The sequence below is a fragment of the Phocoena sinus genome, chromosome 2, assembly GCF_008692025.1.
Source record: "Phocoena sinus isolate mPhoSin1 chromosome 2, mPhoSin1.pri, whole genome shotgun sequence".
Classification (NCBI taxonomy): Eukaryota; Metazoa; Chordata; class Mammalia; order Artiodactyla; family Phocoenidae; genus Phocoena; species Phocoena sinus.
The window spans coordinates 17,672,920-17,692,231 of NC_045764.1; the positions used below are offsets into that span (position 1 = coordinate 17,672,920).

General features: G+C 40.1%; 1 protein-coding gene across 19 annotated transcripts in view; it reads right to left on the bottom strand.

Annotated features, from left to right (window-relative positions):
* Positions 1-19,312, bottom strand: part of PARD3 (par-3 family cell polarity regulator) — a 639,255-nt gene that overhangs the window by 144,797 nt on the left and 475,146 nt on the right. The window lies entirely within an intron of this gene.

A 19,312-nucleotide genomic window follows, 5' to 3' on the forward strand; every position in this document is an offset into this window, starting at 1 on the left:
GGTTCATTCATTACAAAGAGGGATGCATGGGATTCTCCCAGGGGCAAATAAAATTCCTTAGAAATCACATTAGAAGGAAAACGTTGACTAGATGATGACTCCACAAGATCTGTCCATCTTCCTGAACTGTTTTCGCAAGGTAGATTGTGTCTAGAAGATGCTCAACAGATACTGTACCCCCGGTGCTCCAGCAAAGCCTGCAGAAGTAGCAATATTGCGAATCCCGCGTCATTCAGAGTCACAAATGGCCAAAACTGGAATTTCAGATTCCTCCAATGCTACATTGAAGACATTACTATTCTCACGAACCTGCTTTGGAACGAATCCGTGAGGTCAACATCACTCACAGTTGAGTGATGCAGTGACGCAGAAACCACCTGGTTGCTGCCCAGTAAGGTCTGCAGCATCTCTTCCCATGTTGGCTCCATTTTGTTACCCTGCAGCCCTCAGTGTCCCACATGCATGAGGGCTCAAGATACCAAGAGCCCTAGGGGCTGGGCTGGGCAAGCCTTCCTTGCTGATATTCCATACCGCTTTTCAAAGCATAGACCACTCAGAGAAAAGCTACAACAGTTCTGCCACTGGCTCTTAGGGGCAGGAGGGAATCAAGGAATTTATACATGTTGACCATGTTTAATATTTGCCAGGAGCATATAAATCCAGCACGTAAACCAACTAGGCTGCACCATCAGTCAGATCTCTATAAATACACATATAATTATATTACTCACATTCTGTATTATATACGTTATAGTGCTGACCCATTTAGGATGGAGCTCAAGCACAAAACCTCTCAGAAGCCCCTCCTTCCCTGACCTGAGCCAACCTCCTTAGCATCCTATTGAATTCATATCACTCTGGGTACAATACGTTTCGTGGTCTGTCACGTGACACCAAGTAAGAGGAAGTGGGAGGTGAATTTCTCATTCAATTCTGTATCCCAGACACCTCCCACATCCCTGTACACCGCAGCCGCCAAATAATTGTTGGGGAGGGGAATGGACAGCCATGGGGGCTGGAAGAAGAACAGGTACAAGAATCTGGGGCTTGTTCAAAGAGCCCTTAAAGATTCAGCCCTTGAAGGTTTCACAAAGCTTAAACATCCAGATAAAAGGAAAGAAGGAAATGGAAGGAAAAGAGAATAATTCGAAGTATTTATCCTCAGCTTTAGTTTCTGTCACAAAGCAGGTGATTTTTTAAGTCATGCTAATGCAGCTTGCAAAACCAAAACCGAAACTGGAACTCTCCTGCATCAGAATTAGAATTATACAGAATCGAAGTCATTTCTAGGTCCTCCTTTCCTCCACAGGCCACATGTGACTGTGAAATACAGAGAAAACCCTCATTCCTCAAGACACGGGAGTGCCACCTGCCAGAAGTTACCATCCTTGTCCGAATCCACAATGGCTGGGAGTTTCGTGGAACTCTCTGGAGTCTGTAACCTGTTCCACAGATACCCCATGTCCCCCAGTAAGCCCCAGTCCCATCTGCATCCTGTCCATCTCTGCTTCCAGTGGTCTTTAGAATTCTAAGCGCCATCTGAATTTAAAGCAAACTTGGAGTGAACATTTTACTTTACCACTTCTCTGCCTACATGCCTGACGCTGGTCTAATTGATTATACAACCTTCAAAAGACAAAGCAACTATTGCTTTTCAAACTTCATACCTGGCATTGAATGACCCATCATTAAGTATCAAAGCAGAGACCAGAGAAGAGAAGCAAAAGATATCTGGTATTTGGTGGTCATGCAGGTTACCTTGAGAGACTTGTCATGACAATCGGTAAGTTCTAGTATGCCAAACATTTTCCTTCATGAAAGACAACACTATACTTTTATTTTTTAAATATATTTTCACAGTTCCAGAATTATATGAAGTCTGCATGAAAGTATAGCAGGATTTTTCTTAGACAGGTAATTTGCAATTATTTTAGAGACCACCATTTATAACTTTTGAAAATCTATGAAGAAATTTGTCTTTCCCCTAGTAAAAATTTTTTAATACACATTTATAGTAGAAATGGGATTTTAGGAGGATTTCTTTGAAGGGAATTTAGGATAATCCTTTTCTATTCCAGTGGTGTTGAGATCAAAAAATGTGTCTCATCTAAACAAAATTTAAGCAAACTGGATATATATCTAAATGAGAATAAAAACAATTGTTTTTTTCTTTTTGGCTTAATCAGCACACGTTTATTTCTCAGAATTCTAGAGGCTGGAAGTCCAAGATCAAGGTGCCAGCAGACCCAGTGTCTGGTGAAGGCCTTCTTCCTGGTTGACAGATGGCTGCCCTCCTGTATCCGCACATAGCTAACAGCAGAGAGAGGAAGCAAGCTCTCCTGTCGCATCTTATAAGAGCATGAATCCCATTCATGAAGGTTTAATCCTCATGGCCTAATTACCTCCCAAAGGTCCCACCTACTGATACCATCACATTGTTGGTTAGGATGTCAACATATGAATTTAGGGGGACACATTCCATTCATAACAGCCCCTATAGTAAAAACAATTTATAATGTTTAAAAACTAAAGGTTTGCTCCCTGGATCACTGGTAGCCCTTCACCTGAGTTGCTGGGTGCTCTTTAAAATTCGAAGTATGGTATCTTTTTTTTTTTTTTTTTTATGCGTTACGCGGGCCTCTCGCTGTTGTGGCCTCTCCCGTGGCGGAGGACAGGCTCCAGACGCGCAGGCTCAGCGGCCATGGCTCACGGGCCCAGCCGCTCCGCGGCACGCGGGATCCTCCCGCACCGGGGCACGAACCCGTGTCCCCTGCATCGGCAGGCGGACTCTCAACCGCTGCGCCACCAGGGAAGCCCCGAAGTATGGTATCTTTGAACAGAGCCTTTAATTCAGGCTTTATGCTCTCTCCTCTATTCAGATTGACATTGTCGATCCACTCCGAGTAAGCCCGCTTTAATGTGGATTCATGCACACCCAGGACATCCTCCAGACTCCTGGAGATGTCATGTTCTTCATTTCATTGGGAGAAGCTGAGCTTTGATGTGAGCCAGGATCACTGGCCTGTTATTCCTCGGTTTGCTCCAGGCTCAGTCAGGCTCCACCCATGGAGGGTTTACATCTCCAGAGCCTGGGCCAGGCAGGCCTCTCTGAGAGCTAACCAAGAACTTCCCTCAAAACGTGGGCAATAAAGATATGCAAATCCAGGCTAAGGCTAGTTTCTTGCCGATAACATCTGCTTAACTTTTTAAATTATACGAAGCTAATTTGTAAAAAAGCTAAGCTGAAAGAGCCACCTGCCCTACCAAAAGGAACCACCTTGGAGATGCTTACCTGGGCCCAAGGCATTTTGTTTCAAGGACAAGTATTTTCAAAACTCTGTATCCCTAAGGATTCGACGATATAATCCCTGTAGAGTTTATTGACTAGAAATAATAATGAAAGGTATAAAGTCATACAGAAAATATAGTTTTAAAAGTATTTGTTTTGGGGAATTCCCTGGGGGTCGAATGGTTAGGACTCTGCTTCCACTGCAGGGGGCATGGGTTCGATCCCTGGTCAGGGAACTAAGATCCTGCAAGCCATGTGACACAGCCAAAAAAAAAAAAAGAAAGTTGTTTTACAGAAATGTATATTTATAATAATAGTTATTCATTCTATTTATTGAGTCCCTTTTACGCAATTTTAAATGCATATTTAATATTTAATTATTTAATAATTACTACAGATCCACAGGGTATACGAATTATCTAATCATTTTCTGTTCTGTGACAATACAGAAGTTTTGGGATTTTCACATTTCTATCTACACATCTATTTTAGTGGAAGAATCTAAGGACTTCCTTGATTGGAAAAGACAACAAACATCATTTTTAATCAACTACTGCTTACACAAAGTTACACAAAGTCAACCAATGGCACACTAAAGGAAGGAGAGGAATGAAACGGCAAATAAAGAATAATCGAACAGTTATCCACACTGAGGGCGGGGGTGCCCAAGGAAAAGCTCTAGAACATCTGGGAAGTTTATTTAAAAATGGATTTTGGATTCAGATCTTGATAAGTCTCCCAAGAAGTTGAAAATGCATCTCATAACAGGGCTTCACATAAATCCTCATGAATTTATATTGAGTTGACTGATATTCTATCCTGGTGCAAGAGCAAGAAGGAAAAAAACACCAACCTAAAAGCACTAAATACCAGTAAGATTGGCACTTGAATCCACAGGTTCGGACAGTCTAAAGGACAGAAGAACCAAGCAGTTGGTCAAAATGAAAAGATGAGTTACTGTGCTGAGCTGCATGTAAAGCAGGATCTTAGTGCTTCTGTTTGAAGGCTAAAATCAAATGAAATGCCAAGGAGCTAAAGGGAATTTCCACCAGTGTGGCCAGCTCATCATCAAAGACCCCAAAGTTCAGTGCCTTGCAGAGGGAAAGACATTAAAACAAAACAAACACGCTCTGCTGGAGGACTATTTGCCTGATAGGTACCAAGGTCTAAAATAGTTTCCGCTTATCCTGAAACTTCTGCAGAATATTTAAACTTTCTCTAAGGCTAAAATAAATATATAAATAAATAAACAACCCCCTTTACGCATTACTTCTCCAAATAAATTGTGGTTTCAGGCAATGTTAATCAGCAAAAAGAATTAAAAAAGAAGTCTTTAAAATTAGCCATGACCTTATTTATGGCTTCATTACTTTCGAGAGTTCAGTTGTTGGGTTGTTTATGTCACCTCAGCCTTTAATTTAATTGATGCATCTCTAACTATATTAGAATAGCTTAATGAATGGTGATGGCTTGTTTTTACTCACCAAAATTTAACATTTGCAGAACAGATAACACCAAAGAGCCACTTAATTCATCCATGTATTAGATGAAGTTGGATTTATACTTTGAGACTGATCCTCTATTAGGAAAGTATGATGTGAGCCAATATGACACAGCCTGACATAATTAGGGATGAGGCTGAAACAGGAGGTCTTAGGGCCTATGAACCTCATGCTGAGGGCTTGGACTGTACCTTGGAGATGATAAACAGCCACAGAATAATTTTAAGCAAGAGAACGAGATGTCAGATTTTAATTTGAGATAGAAAACTCCAGGTATGGGGTGAAGTAGGGATTTGAGAATAACAAGACTGGAGGCTGGGGGAAGAGTTACAAGATTACTGGCAGCTTCCACGTGTACCGGAACAGAAGGAGAGAAAGGGTTTGGAATTATTTGGGATGTAAAATTGGTAGGCCTTTGTCACTGACTGATGTCTGGGGAGGGAGGCTGGCTGCAGAAGAAAGGCTTGCTCTAGAGTAAATGTGTGGGTGGTGAAACATGCTCTGAGACTAGGCTGATGATACGAGAGGAGATCTGGACTGAGAAACAATGCATTTCATTTTGGATGGGTTGGGTTCAGGTGCCTGGGAGGCACAGGAAGCATGTATTGGTAGCTAGCTCCAAGAACCTGGGGCTTACAGAGAGGGCTGGGCTAGCGCAGACTGTGCATCACCAGTGCGTCATAGCAATTAAAACCAAAAGGAGAGATTAGGAACCAAGATGGCGGAGTAGAAAGACGTGCTCTCATTCCCTCTTGCAAGAACACCAGGATCACAACTAGCTGCTGGACAATCATCAACAGGAAGACACTGGAACTCACCAAAAAAGATACCCAACATCCAAAGACAAAGGAGAAGCCACAGTGAGACGGTAGGAGGGGCGCAATCACAGTAAAATCAAATCCCATAACTGATGGGTGGGTGACTCAAAGACTGGAGAACACTTATACCACCGAAGTCCACCCACTGGAGAGAAGGTTCTGAGCCCCACATCGGGCTCCCAACCAGAGGGTCCGGCAATGGGAGGAGGAATTACTAGAGAATCAGACTTTGAAGGCTAGTGGGATTTCATTGCAGAACTTTGACAGGACTGGGGGAAACAGAGCCTCCACTCTTGAAGGGCACACACAAAGTAGTGTGCACATCGGGACCCAGAGGAAGGAGCAGTGACCCCATAGGAGACTGAACCAGACCTACCTGCTAGTGTTGGAGGGTCTGCTGCAGAGGCGGGCGGAAGATGTGGCTCACCAAGGGACAAGGAAACTGGCAGGAGAAGTTCTGGGAAGTACTCCTTGGTGTGAGCCCTCCCAGAGTCCACCATTAGCCCCAGCAAAGAGCCCAAGTAGGCTCCAGTGTTGGGTTGCCTCAGGCCAAACAACCAACAGGAAGGGAACCCAGACCCACCCAACAGCAGTCAAGCGGATTAAAGTTTTACTGAGCTCTGCCCACCAGAGCAAAAGTCAGCTCTACCCACCCCCGGCCCCTCCCATCAGGAAACTTGCACAAGCCTCTAAGATAGCCTCATCCACAAGAGGGCAGACAGCAGAAGCAAGAAGAACAACAGTCCTGCAGCCTGTGGAACAAAAACCGCATTCACAGAAAGACAGACAAGATGAAAAGGCAGAGGGCTACGTACAAGATGAAGGAACAAGATAAAACCCCAGAAAGACAACTAAATGAAGTGGAGATAGGCAATTTTCCAGAAAAAGAATTCAGAATAATGATAGTGAAGATGATCCAGGACCTCGGAAAAAGAATGGAGGCAAAGATCTGTTTGCAGATGCAAGAAATGTTCAATAAAGACTTAGAAGAATTAAAGAACAAACAGAGATGAACAATACAATAACTGAAAAGAAAAATACACTAGAAGGAATCAATAGCAGAATAACTGAGGCAGAAGAATGGATAAGTGACCTGGAAGACAGAATGGTGGAATTCACTGCTGTGAAACAGAATAAAGAAAAAAGAATGAAAAGAAATGAAGACAGCCTAAGAGACCTCTGGGACAACATTAAACGCAACAACATTCGCATTATAGGGGTCCCAGAAAGAGAAGGGAGAGAGAAAGGACCCGTGAAAATATTTGAAAAGATTATAGTTGAATACTTCCCTAACATGGGAAAGGAAATAGCCACCCAAGTTCAGGAAGCACAGAGAGTCCCATACAGGATAAACCCAAGGAAAAACACACCAAGACACATAGTAATCAAACTGCCAAAAATTAAAGACAAAGAAAAATTACTGAAAGCAGCAAGGGAACTCCCATAAGGTTAACAGCTGATTTCTCAGCAGAAACTCTACAAGCCAGAAGGGAGTGGCATGATATACTTAAAGTGATGAAAGGGAAGAACTTACAACAAAGATTACTCTACCCAGCAAGGATCTCATTCAGATTAGATGGAGAAATCAAAAGCTTTGCAGACAAGCAAAAGCTAAAAGAACTCAGCACCACCAAACCAGCTCTACAACAAATGCTAAAGGAACTTCTCTAAGTGGGAAACACAAGAGAAGAAAAGGACCTAGAAAAACAAACCCAAAACAATTAAGAAAATGGTCATAGGAACATACATATCAGTAATTACCTTAAACGTGAATGGATTAAATGCTCCAACCAAAAGACACAGGCTCGCTGAATGGATACAAAAACAGGACCCATCTATATGCTGTCTACAAGAGACCCACTTCAGACCGAGGGACACATACAGACTGAAAGTGAGGGGATGGAAAAAGATATTCCATGCAAATGGAAATCAAAAGAAAGCTGGAGTAGCAATACTCATATCAGATAAAATAGACTTTAAAATAAAGAATGTTACAAGAGACAAGGAAGGACACTACATAATGATCAAGGGATCAATCCAAGAAGATATAACAATTATAAATCTATATGCACCCAACATAGGAGCACCTCAATACATAAGGCAACTGCTAACAGCTATAAAAGAGGAAATCGACAGTAACACAATGATAGTGGGGGACTTTAACTCCTCACTTACACCAATGGACAGATCATCCAAAATGAAAATAAATAAGGAAACAGAGGCTTTGAATGACACAATAGACCAGATAGATTTAATTGATATTTAGAGGACATTCCATCCAAAAACAGCAGATTACACTTTCTTCTCAAGTGCGCACGGAACATTCTCCAGGATAGAGCACATCTTGGGTCACAAATCAAGCCTCAGTAAATTTAAGAAAATTGAAATCATATGAAGCATCTTTTCTGACCACAGCGCTATGAGATTAGAAATGAATTACAGAGAAAAAAACGTAAAAACCACAAGCACATGGAGGCTAAACAATATTTTAGTAAATAACCAAGAGATTACTGAAGAAATCAAAGAGGAAATCAAAAAATACCTAGAAACAAATGGCAATGCATAACTGAAAAGAAAAGAAATGAAATGAAAACACAACCCAAAACCTATGGGATGCAGCAAATGCAGTTTTAAGAGGGAAGTTCATAGCTATACAAGCCTTCCTCAAGAAACAAGAAAAATCTCAAATAAACAATCTAACCTTACACCTAAAGGAACTAGAGAAAGAAGAACAAACAAAACCCAAAGTTAGCAGAAGGAAAGAAATCATTAAGATCAGAGCAGAAATAAATGAAATAGAAACAAATAAAACAATAGCAAAGATCAATCAAACTAAAAGCTGGTTCTCTGAGAAGATTAACAAAATTGATAAACCATTGGCCAGACTCATCAAGAAAAAGAGGGAGAAGACTCAAATCAATAAAATTAGAAATGAAAAAGGAGAAGTTACAACGGACACTGCAGAAATACAAAGCATCCTAAGAGACTACTACAAGCAACTCTATGCCAATAAAATGGACAACCTGGAAGAAATGCACTAATTCTTAGAAAGGTATAACCTTCCAAGACTGAATCAGGAAGAAATAGAAAATATGAGCAGACCAATCACAACTAATGAAATTGAAACTGTGATTAAAAATCTTCCAACAAACAAAAGTCCAGGACCAGATGGCTTCACAGGTGAATTCTATCAAACATTTAGAGAAGAGCTAACACCCATCCTTCTCAAACTCTTCCAAAACATTGCGGAAGAAGGAACACTCCCAAACTCATTCTATGAGGCCACCATCACCCTGATACCAAAACCAGACAAAGATACTACAAAAAAAGGAAATTACAGACCAATATCACTGATGAATATACATGCAAAAGTCGTCAACAACATACTAGCAAACAGAATCCAACAACACATTAAAAGGATCATACACCATGATCAAGTGGGATTTATCCCAGGGATGCAAGGACTCTTCAGTTTACATAAATCAATCAATGTGATAAACCATAAAAACAAATTGAAGAATAAAAGTCATATGATCATCTCAACAGAGGCAGAAAAAGCTTTTGACAAAATTCAACACCCACATATGATAAAAACTCCCCAGAAAGTGGGCATAGAAGGAAACTACCTCAACATAATAAAGGCCATATATGACAAACCCACAGCAAACATTACTCTCAATGGTGAAAAACTGAAAGCATTTCCTCTAAGATCAGGAAAAAGAAAAGGATGTCCACTCTCACCACTATTATTCAACATAGTTTTGGAAGCCCTAGCCACGGCAATCAGAGAAGAAAAAGAAATAAAAGGAATACATATTGGAAAAGAAGAAGTAAAACTGTCACTGTTTGCAGATGACAGGATACTATACATAGAGAGTCCTAAAGATGCCACCAGAAAACTACTAGAGCTAATCAATGAATCTGGTAAAGTTGCAGGATACAAAATTAATGCACAGAAATCTCGTGCATTCCTTTACACTAATGATGAAAAATCTGACAGAGAAATTAAGGAAACACTCCCATTTACCACTGCAACAAAAAGAATAAAATACCTAGGAATAAACCTACCTAGAGAGAAAAAAGACCTGTATGCAGAAAACTATAAGACACTGATGAAAGAAATTAAAGATGATACCAAAAGATGGAGAGATATACCATGTTCTTGGATTGGAAGAATCAATATTGTGAAAATGACTATACTACCCAGAGCAATCTACAGATTCAATGCAATCCCTATCAAATTACCAATGGCATTTTTTACAGAACTAGAACAAAAAATCTTAAAATTTGTATGGAGACACAAAAGACCCTGAATAGCCAAAGCAGTCTTGAGGGAAAAAAACAGAGCTGGAGGAATCAGACTCCCTGACTTCAGACTATACTACAAAGCTACAGTAATCAAGATAATATGGTACTGGCACAAAAACAGAAACATAGATCAGTGGAACAAGATAGAAAGCCCAGAGATAAACCCACGCACCTATGGTCAACTATTCTATGACAAAGGAGGCAAGGCTATACAATGGAGAAAAGAGAGTCTCTTCAATAAGTGGTGCTGGGAAAACTGGACAGCTACATGTAAAAGAATGAAATTAGAACATTTCCTTTCACCATACACAAAAATAAACTCAAAATGGATTAGAGACCTAAATCTAAGACTGGACACTATAAAACTCTTAGAGGAAAGCATAGGAAGAACACTCTTTGACATAAATCACAGCAAGGTCTTTTTTGATCCACCTCCTAAAGTAATGGAAATAGAAACAAAAAAAAGCAAATGGGACCTAATGAAACTAAAAGCTTTTGCACAGCAAAGGAAACCATAAACAAGACAAAAAGACAACCCTCAGAATGGGGAAAATATTTGCAAAGGAATCAACGGACAAAGGATTAATCTCCAAAATATAAAAATAGCTCATGCAGCTCAATATTAAAAAAACAAACAACCCAATCCAAAAATGGGCAGAAGACCTAAATAGACATTTCCCCAAAGAAAACATACAGATGGCCAAGAAGCACATGAAAAGCTGCTCAACATCACTAATTATTAGAGAAATGCAAATCAAAACTACAATGAGGTATCACCTCTCACCAGTTAGAATGGGCATCATCAGAAAATCTACAAACAACAAATGCTGGAGAGGGTGTGGAGAAAAGGGAACCCTCTTGCACTGTTGGTGGGAATGTAAATTGATACAGCCACTATGGAGAACAGTATGGAGGTTCCTTAAAAAACTAAAAATAGAATTACCATACGACCCAGCAATCCCACTACTGGGCATATACTCAGAGAAAACCATAACTCAAAAAGACACATGCACCCCAATGTTCATTGCAACACTATTTACAATAGCCAGATCATGGAAGCAATGTAAATGTCCATCGACAGACAAATGGATAAGGAAGATGTGGTACATATATACAATGGAATATTACTCAGCCATAAAAAAGGAACGAAACTGGGTCATTTTTAGAGACGTGGATGGATCTAGAGTCTGTCATACAGTGAAGTAAGTCAGAAAGAGAAAAACAAATATCGTATATTAACGCATATATGTGGAACCTAGAAAAATGGTACAGATGAACCAGTTTGCAGGGCAGAAATTGAGACACAGATGTAGAGGACAAACGTATGGACACCAAGGGGGGAAAGCGGCAGGGGGTGGGGGTGGGGGTGCGTTGAATTGGGAGATTGGGATTGACATGTATACAGTGATGTGCATAAAACTGATGACTACTAAAGACCTGCTGTATGAAAAAAATAAATAAAATTAAAAAAAAAGAAAATCGCCTTCACTATTAATTTTATAATTTCTTCTTCATTGCAAATTTTGATTAAAATTTTTTAAAATTAATACTATGTAAATAGGATGAGTTATTCATTACAAGTACTGACATTAATATTTTTTTTCTAAGAGCTGAAATTGTCTTCTTTTATTAAAGGTGTTAATTCAAAAAAAAAAAAAATCCCAAAAGGAACGTGTAGAGAATAGCAGTGGTCCAGAGCTATTGTCTTAGGGGATCCAAAGTTAGGGGACAAATAGAAGAGACTCTCTAAAGAGACAGTGAAGGAATAGTCAGAAAGGAAGAAGCAAGAGGTAGCAGTATCGTACATAGAAACTAAGAGACGAGAGCTTCACGGAGGCCAGAGTGACCCAGAGGGAAAGAACGGAAGTGTTCACGAAACCAGGAGTCCAGGAGGCCACTGGGAAACTAACACAGCATGGCTGCTAGAACCAATGCCCACAAACCTACTACCTTAAGATAACTACAATTTATCATATTTGGGTGCTGGAGGTCAGAAGTCTGAAATTGGTTTCACTGGGCTTAAACCAAGGTGCTAGCAGGGCTGGTTCCCTCTGGAGGCTCTAGAGGAGAATCTGCTTTCTGGCTTTTACCAGCTTCTAGAATCCACTGCCCTCCTGGGCTCAAGGCTCCTTCCTGTCTTCACAGCAGCAGCCTGCATCTTTTCTTGTTTTTTTTTTTTTTTTTTGCACATTTCAAAAATTTATTGTGGTAAGAACGCTTAACATGAGATCTTCCTTCTCAACAAAATTTCAATTTACATTTCAACCAGCATTCAATACAGTGTTTTGATCTATGGGCACAATGTTGTATAGCAGATCTCAAGAAGCTTTTCATCTTGCATAACTGAAATTTCATACCCATATATTAGCAATCCCCCATTTCCTTCTCCTGAAGCCCTGGCAACTACGATTCTATTCTTTGCTTCTTCAAGTTTGACTATTTTAGATACCTAATATAAATTTGAGTTATGCAGTATTTTTTCTTCTGTGATTGACTTATTTCATTTAGCGTAACATCCTCAAGGCTCATTTATGTTGTTGCCTATTGCAGGATTTCCTTTTTTAACAGCCTACATCTTCAAGTCTCTCTCCAACTTTGACTCTCCCAACTCCTTCACTTATGATCCACTGGGCCCATCTGGAGAATCCAGGGAAATGTCCCATTTTAAGATCTTTAATGTAATCAGATCTGCAGCGTCCTTTTTCTTGCATGAAGTAACATATTTACAGGTTCCAGGGACAAGGGCAGGGGCATCTTTGGGGGACCATTATTATGCCTACCACATGGAGTGAACAAGATGTAGAAAAGAAACAGCAGTCTCTATCAATCCTAGGTTAATCTTTCAAGAAGTCTGGATTAGAAGTGAAGAGGAAAAATAGGGCAGAGAATAGCCAGAGGTTAAAAAACAATTTTTTTTTTTTAAACAGCATGATCAAGACATCATGCTTACCAGCTACGCAGAAGTAACAGCAGAGACAAACAGGCTAAGAAGGGACCAGGAGGGGGGCCTGAGGAGCAGGCTCCTTGCAGGGGTGGGGCAGGGATCCAGAAGAGTGTTCCCAGGGCCGGCCAAGAAGAACGAAAACCCATCCTCAGCAAGCAGGGAGAGAGAGGTGGTCCGGGCACAGACAGAGGAGGTGGATGGAGCTGGCCAAGGTCAGAGACGTGTAGTGGGGACACTTAGATGGGGCCAGGATGGAGCTCGTTCATCAGCAAAACATGTGCAAAACACATGTTACAATGAGATGGATTCCATTTGAAAATTACTTTCTCACAACTCAAGAAAAGCCGAGATTAAAAAAAAAAATAACTAAGTAAATGTAAGTAAATAAAATTGTATTTGACTTTTTGAATAGCAAATACAACTTTGTTATACAACCCAACCTTTTAAAAAGAGCACTTGTTTAATAACAGCCTGTAGCTAAGAAAATTAGTTTTGTTCTGTGTTTGCCAGACTTCCTTTTGACACAACTGGCTTCCGGTTTTTAATGGGGGAAAAAACAAGTTCACAGAGGTCTTTTCTTTTAAAATCGGCATTTTCTCTTTAGTCGTAAAATGCATGCAAAAAGCATATGATTATGGTATTTATGTTTCCATTAAGGTGTCTTCAGCAAGCTGGGGGAGTCTAGCCTACTATTTTCCTGCTGTTTAGATTTACTGCAGCACAGTAACTGTTTTATTTCAATTATATTTGAGGACAATGCTCTCTTCGTGGCAAATGATTGCATGGTGACAGTCAGCAAATGTCCATTAGAGCTGTCTTTCTGTGGAGTTTTTAACTACAGATTCTGGGATCTGACTATAAAAATATGAATTGCATCGTGTCCTCAAATAAATAAAAAACATTATCGACCGACATTCCATCAATTCTTTGCTAGAATTCAAAGCACACGAAATTTTGAATTGAAACTGTATAATTTACATGAAAAGAAACTTTTTGGTAAGTGTCAAGAAACACTGAATAAAGTTTATGAATAACACACCTGCAGGCTGACTTTTGAATAAAATGATGATTCGGTCATAGGTGAAAAATGGGTATTTATGAATGCCCAGTTAAAGCTGTACCCAGTATGGAAATTATAAATTATTTCACCTCTTCACTGTAAACGACCTTACTAAAGTAACCGATAATGGGAGTTCCAGTTCGTTTTTTATTAGCCCAAGAATAGTACTGTTCAAAGGGTGGATGGACCAACTGCATTAGTCAACTGAGGTGCTTGTTGAAAATGTGAGTTCTTAGTCCCCAGCCAGATCTACTGCATCAGGATACCAATGGGTGGAGGTCAACACTGGCGAGAAGCACTCCACCTTCTTGATATACATGCCAAAATTTGAAAGATCACTGTTCTAGAATGCAGGCTTTCATAATTCTTAAGAGGATGATCCCTACCTGCCTGGCCCACCAGAAGACAATCTGATGTAAAGAGCAATGTCAACATTTTCGCCAAGGTTTGAGAAGTCCAAACCTCCATATCTCTATGGAGCACTGAAGCTTGGAATCAGCAAAACTTTCATGAAAGTAAAACAGGAAGATCTTCAAAGACTTCCATGAAAGTACAAAACGAATACCTTCAAATTCGCAAAAAAACAGACTGAAATTGATGACTCATGTCCTGACACCACTATCCCCCTAACTCATTCTCAAATAAGGCATTTTTTCAGTACCCACCATCTACTTTTTCTTCCAAGTATTTATACTATAGAAGCAATCTGGTATGCCTCACACTGAACTCAATAAGTCCTAATTTAAAGAGAAATGGTTCATGATATGATGTGATTTATGGAGAATACTTAATGACCAACCTACTTGATGACTGAACTGCGGGCATCAGAGAGCTGCATCCCCACACTTTTATATGTATGTTAAGTATAAGGAATAAAACCATCTTTATTCATTCCATTTTCATTCCTTACTTGTTTCTGTATCCGGATGGGGATGCTGTCCTTTCCTGAGAGTAAGTGCCCATTTCCCAACTTATAATACCAACAGCAAACACCTAAATAGTGCTTACTGTGGACCAGGCACTGTGCTAAGTGCTTGGAAGATATTAACAGACTTAGTCCACACCAAGCCTAATGAGGTAAGTACCACTATTATCCCCATTTTATAGATGAGGAAAATGAAGCACAGAGTTCACACTAATGGTGGACGAGCCCAGAACAAAAGTCAGGCAGTGTGTATCTTGGACATCACACTTAGCTGCCTCTGATTTTATAACAGGGGACTTCCCTGGTGGCGCAGTGGGTAAGACTCTGCACTCCCAATGCAGGGGGTCTGGGTTCGATCCCTGGTCAGGGAACTAGATCCCACATGCATGCCTCAACTAAGAGTTTGCATGCCACAACGAAGAAGTCTGCGTGCTGCAACTAAGACCCGGCGCAACCAAATAAATAAATAAATGAAATTAAAAAAAAAGAGTTTCTGATTTTATAACAGGATTATTGATAGAGGTAGGAGAGAGTGGTATATCAGAGTTAAGAATGATAAATGCTGTCAGTAACACTGCACTGCAAATTTGAAAGCTGCTAAGGGAGCAAATCTTGAAAGTTCTCATCACAAGGGAAACAATTATTTTTAACTTTTCATGGTGACACGTGGTAACTATATATTGCACTGATCATTTCACAATGTGTACAAATGTTGAATTAGTGTGTCATACATCCAAAACTAATACGATATTGTATGTCAATTATACTTCAAATACATCAATTAAAAAAAGGATAAATGCTAGCAGACATTTGATTGATAACATTTCTTTAAGTAGAGGCTAGCAAAACAAAAGGTAGAAGAGATTATTGAATGACACTGAAGAATCTCACAATTCCTACTTAATTTCACAAAATATTGTGGCAATGATTTGACTAGGGGGTAGTTCTCCAATGTGCAGACAACCTTGATATGAAGATGATGATTCCCTTGGACTCTTGTGTGCATGATTCCCTAAACTCAGAATGGTGTTGGGCATGAAACAGAACCCTGAGAGAGGGAGACTTAGGTAAGGAAGGGCTCAGTTCCCAGGTAACAGGAGCAGAGGGCGGGCATCCCGGGACTGAAGCCACTGCTCAAGGGACCAGGCTGCTTCCCTCTTCCTCCATGTGGCCTTCATCCTCAGGCTTATTAGATGAGCCCCATCTAAGGGCACCATCCAAATCCAGGCAGGGAGAAGGGAAAATGGCAAAGGGAAAAAGCTGAGTCGGCTCTATTTTCATCAGGAAAAACCTAGCTTGGCAGAAAGTCCCATCCTCTGAGACTGTGGATCCTATAAATGAGTCCCACTTAGCTCATTCATCAGAATAACGTCATGTGGTCACCTCTTACTGCAAGGGAGCCCGGGAAATTGAAAATTTTAAGCTGGGCACATTACCAGCCTGAACAAAATGGGGATCCTATTAGGTAAGGAAGAGGGAGAGAAGAGGTGCTGGGTAGGCGACTAGCAGTGTCTCCCACGGTGGGAGAAACGTGGGAATACAGAGGCGCTGCATCAGAAGACACAGCAATCACATAGGAAATACACTCCACCAAAGAGATATAGGACTAGGGATCATTTACAATAGCTGCATCTTTGAGGTCTCTGGTTATAAGCAGGATAAAAGTAAGTTCACCAACACTTTTGTGAGTTTGAGCTTTGTTATTCATAGAAAACAGAAGGGCAGGGGCGACTTCTCTGGCATCCACCCAATATGAAAACTCAGAATGTTACTAAGGGCATTAATAAATAGTAGTAACAATGGCCAAAGGGTACAGTCAGATAATATTTCATGTGTCAATCCAATTAAACAGGCGTGGACAATATTGCCAGACAGAGTATGAAGCTATCGTAAAAAAGCATTTTATAAATAATACGTGGAAACTGAGAAAGTGTCCCATTTTGACATCAAGTTCACAGCACTTAATAAATTATCCCTGGTTATTTCCACATGGGACCACCAGATCCACATTTCCATTAGATCAATCAAAATTATAAGCAATGAAATTCAGAACATGGCTTTCTTACTGAACAAAAAAAATCCCAGAACAGACTCAGGCTACGCTTCAGACTGTCAACGGACTGGCGATTTTCCCATGAAATCCAAAAATTTGAACAGTAAAGTTCATCTGACACCAACAGCAAACTCGGGTGAAATTTAGTTAGTTGATGGGAGTTTCTTTATTGGGTAAAAACTCTCTCTGAGGAGTTTCAAGTTTTATGTTTCCATCATTTAACTTTTTAGCAAGTTAATAGAAGCATATTCTAGATCATCTTATATGTTATTTCACTGTCTGAATTTAAGTTTACAGACACAGAGGCACCAAGAAATGCTACTTTTACTGTCTCGAGTTAATGGTAAGAGAAGCAGGTTGGACTTCATGCATTAGGATGCGTGGATGTAGCACATGGGTCAAAGGTCATGGGATACAGACATGCAAAAGAACTGCAGAATCTAACTGAGAAGAGTGATGGCTGAACTGAGTCAGCCCTTGGCTTGTGGAGCAAACAAACTGAAATGAACCAGGCACGGAGCATCCACCACCATATTCATGATTTGTGTGAGACTTTAGATTTAAAAAAAACATTATTGGCCACATTAAATTAATGTTGTTCATTTGAATGTAATGGTTTTACTGTTTTGTTTGTATTTAATTTCTAAAGATGTTTGGTTTTATAGTTACATAATGGCCGTAAACAGAAGGAGTTCGGCCCTATTTTATTTTTATACATATTTAAGTAACATTATAATCAAAACAATTTAACTCTATGTGGCAGTATCAAGAGACCATCTTGTAAAGAGTCTCTAGGCTACACAAGTCTGAGAAACACTCTTTTTACAGCTTTTACTCTGACAGAAAATGGCAATGGAGGTGATGCCATTATTTCCAAACCAAATGCAAATTCAATTATAGGTTGATGAAGAAATACTTTACAGGTGCCATAATTCCCAACTTTTTGGATTAGTGAAATCATTGTTCAATGGACAGCTTATTCTCTGAAAAAATCATAATTACAGAAACACAAAACATAAATATCTGTGATCCATTTAAAAAAATAAATTATATCTCTCTTGAGGTGGACATGTCTTAGAAAGTCTGTAGTCCCATCACCCTTCTGGGAGACTAATACATAGAACTGTAAAGTCTCTGACACACAGTTATCTGGGATGTGCCTGAGTGAGGCTGAGAGGGGCTTTGAACATACCGATGTGTATGATGCGATTCTGAGCTCTTCTCCCCAAGACCAAAGCCTCTTCGGAACATGTTGCTGAGTGGGATTTTGATGGAAATGAATTAGGAGGCTGAGTTTCAGTCTGAGGTCAGCTTGGGGCAGAACTGAGCCTGCAGACTGGGATGCTGGGGACCCTAGTAGTCAGGACCCTGGACACAGAAGGCCTTTTGAAAATCTGCAGAGATCTTCAGGAGGCTTAGACTCTTGTAGGGCACTGGGGTTTAAACGGGGGTTTAAAGCAACCATTTCTGGACCCCAGGAGCTGGAGAGACCCCTTCTGATTCCCAGCTCTGTCAGGGGGAGTTTCTGAGTCATGTGAATAGTCACTATAAGTCACTATCTTTTAGATTTTCAAACTAGATGTGCAAGGTGCTGAAAATGATCAATATTTTTACCAATGATCAATAACACGTTAACTAATTTTCTTTTAATTCCTCCAGGAGCTACTAACTGGCAGTGCCAGTGTTGCTGGTGTGTCTTCTCCCAAGAAAACACTTTCCATGGGGCATCCACGGCCTTCAAGTGCGATTTGACCTTTGACAAACAGCTTCCACAAGTACAGCAAAAAAAAAAAAACCTAGCAAAAGTTTTTTAAGAAAATGTCACTCGCCGTTAATAAACTTACTCTTTGACTCCTGATACATCCATATTAGATAATAAGCACAGTGAACACCAAAGGGGTTTAAATAAACCATAAGCCTCCTATGTCAACTTACAAGGCTCACTCATTACAATCAACACCAAATAGATCTTCATAAAACAATTTTTTAAAATCCTAAAACCACACAAAACCAAACAAAAAAGAAAGAACAGAACAACAATCTGACTAGCTTTCCCTAAGATCTGCTTCTCCTTTTGCTACTCTTTAAAACGCTTCTAGCTGGGTTTGCCTGAGGGTTACCTGTTGCCTTTGCAAACCTTTATTAAAAAAAGCTGCAAGTAAATAGCTAAAACATAGACAGCTTGCAAAATAAAGCAGCCAAATAGCTCATGGGCGCTAGAAACAAAGGAATTCCAACGCATCTCTAGTCTTGTAGGGGTTCATAAAGTATAGCAGCAGCATCAGTCTCGGGAACTTGTTAGAAAGGCAAATTCTCAGGCTCCACTCCAGTCCTACGGAATCAAAATTCTGGGGAAGGGTTAATCCAGCTGTGTTTTAAGAAGCCCTCCAGGTATCTGATGTGTGCTAAAGAA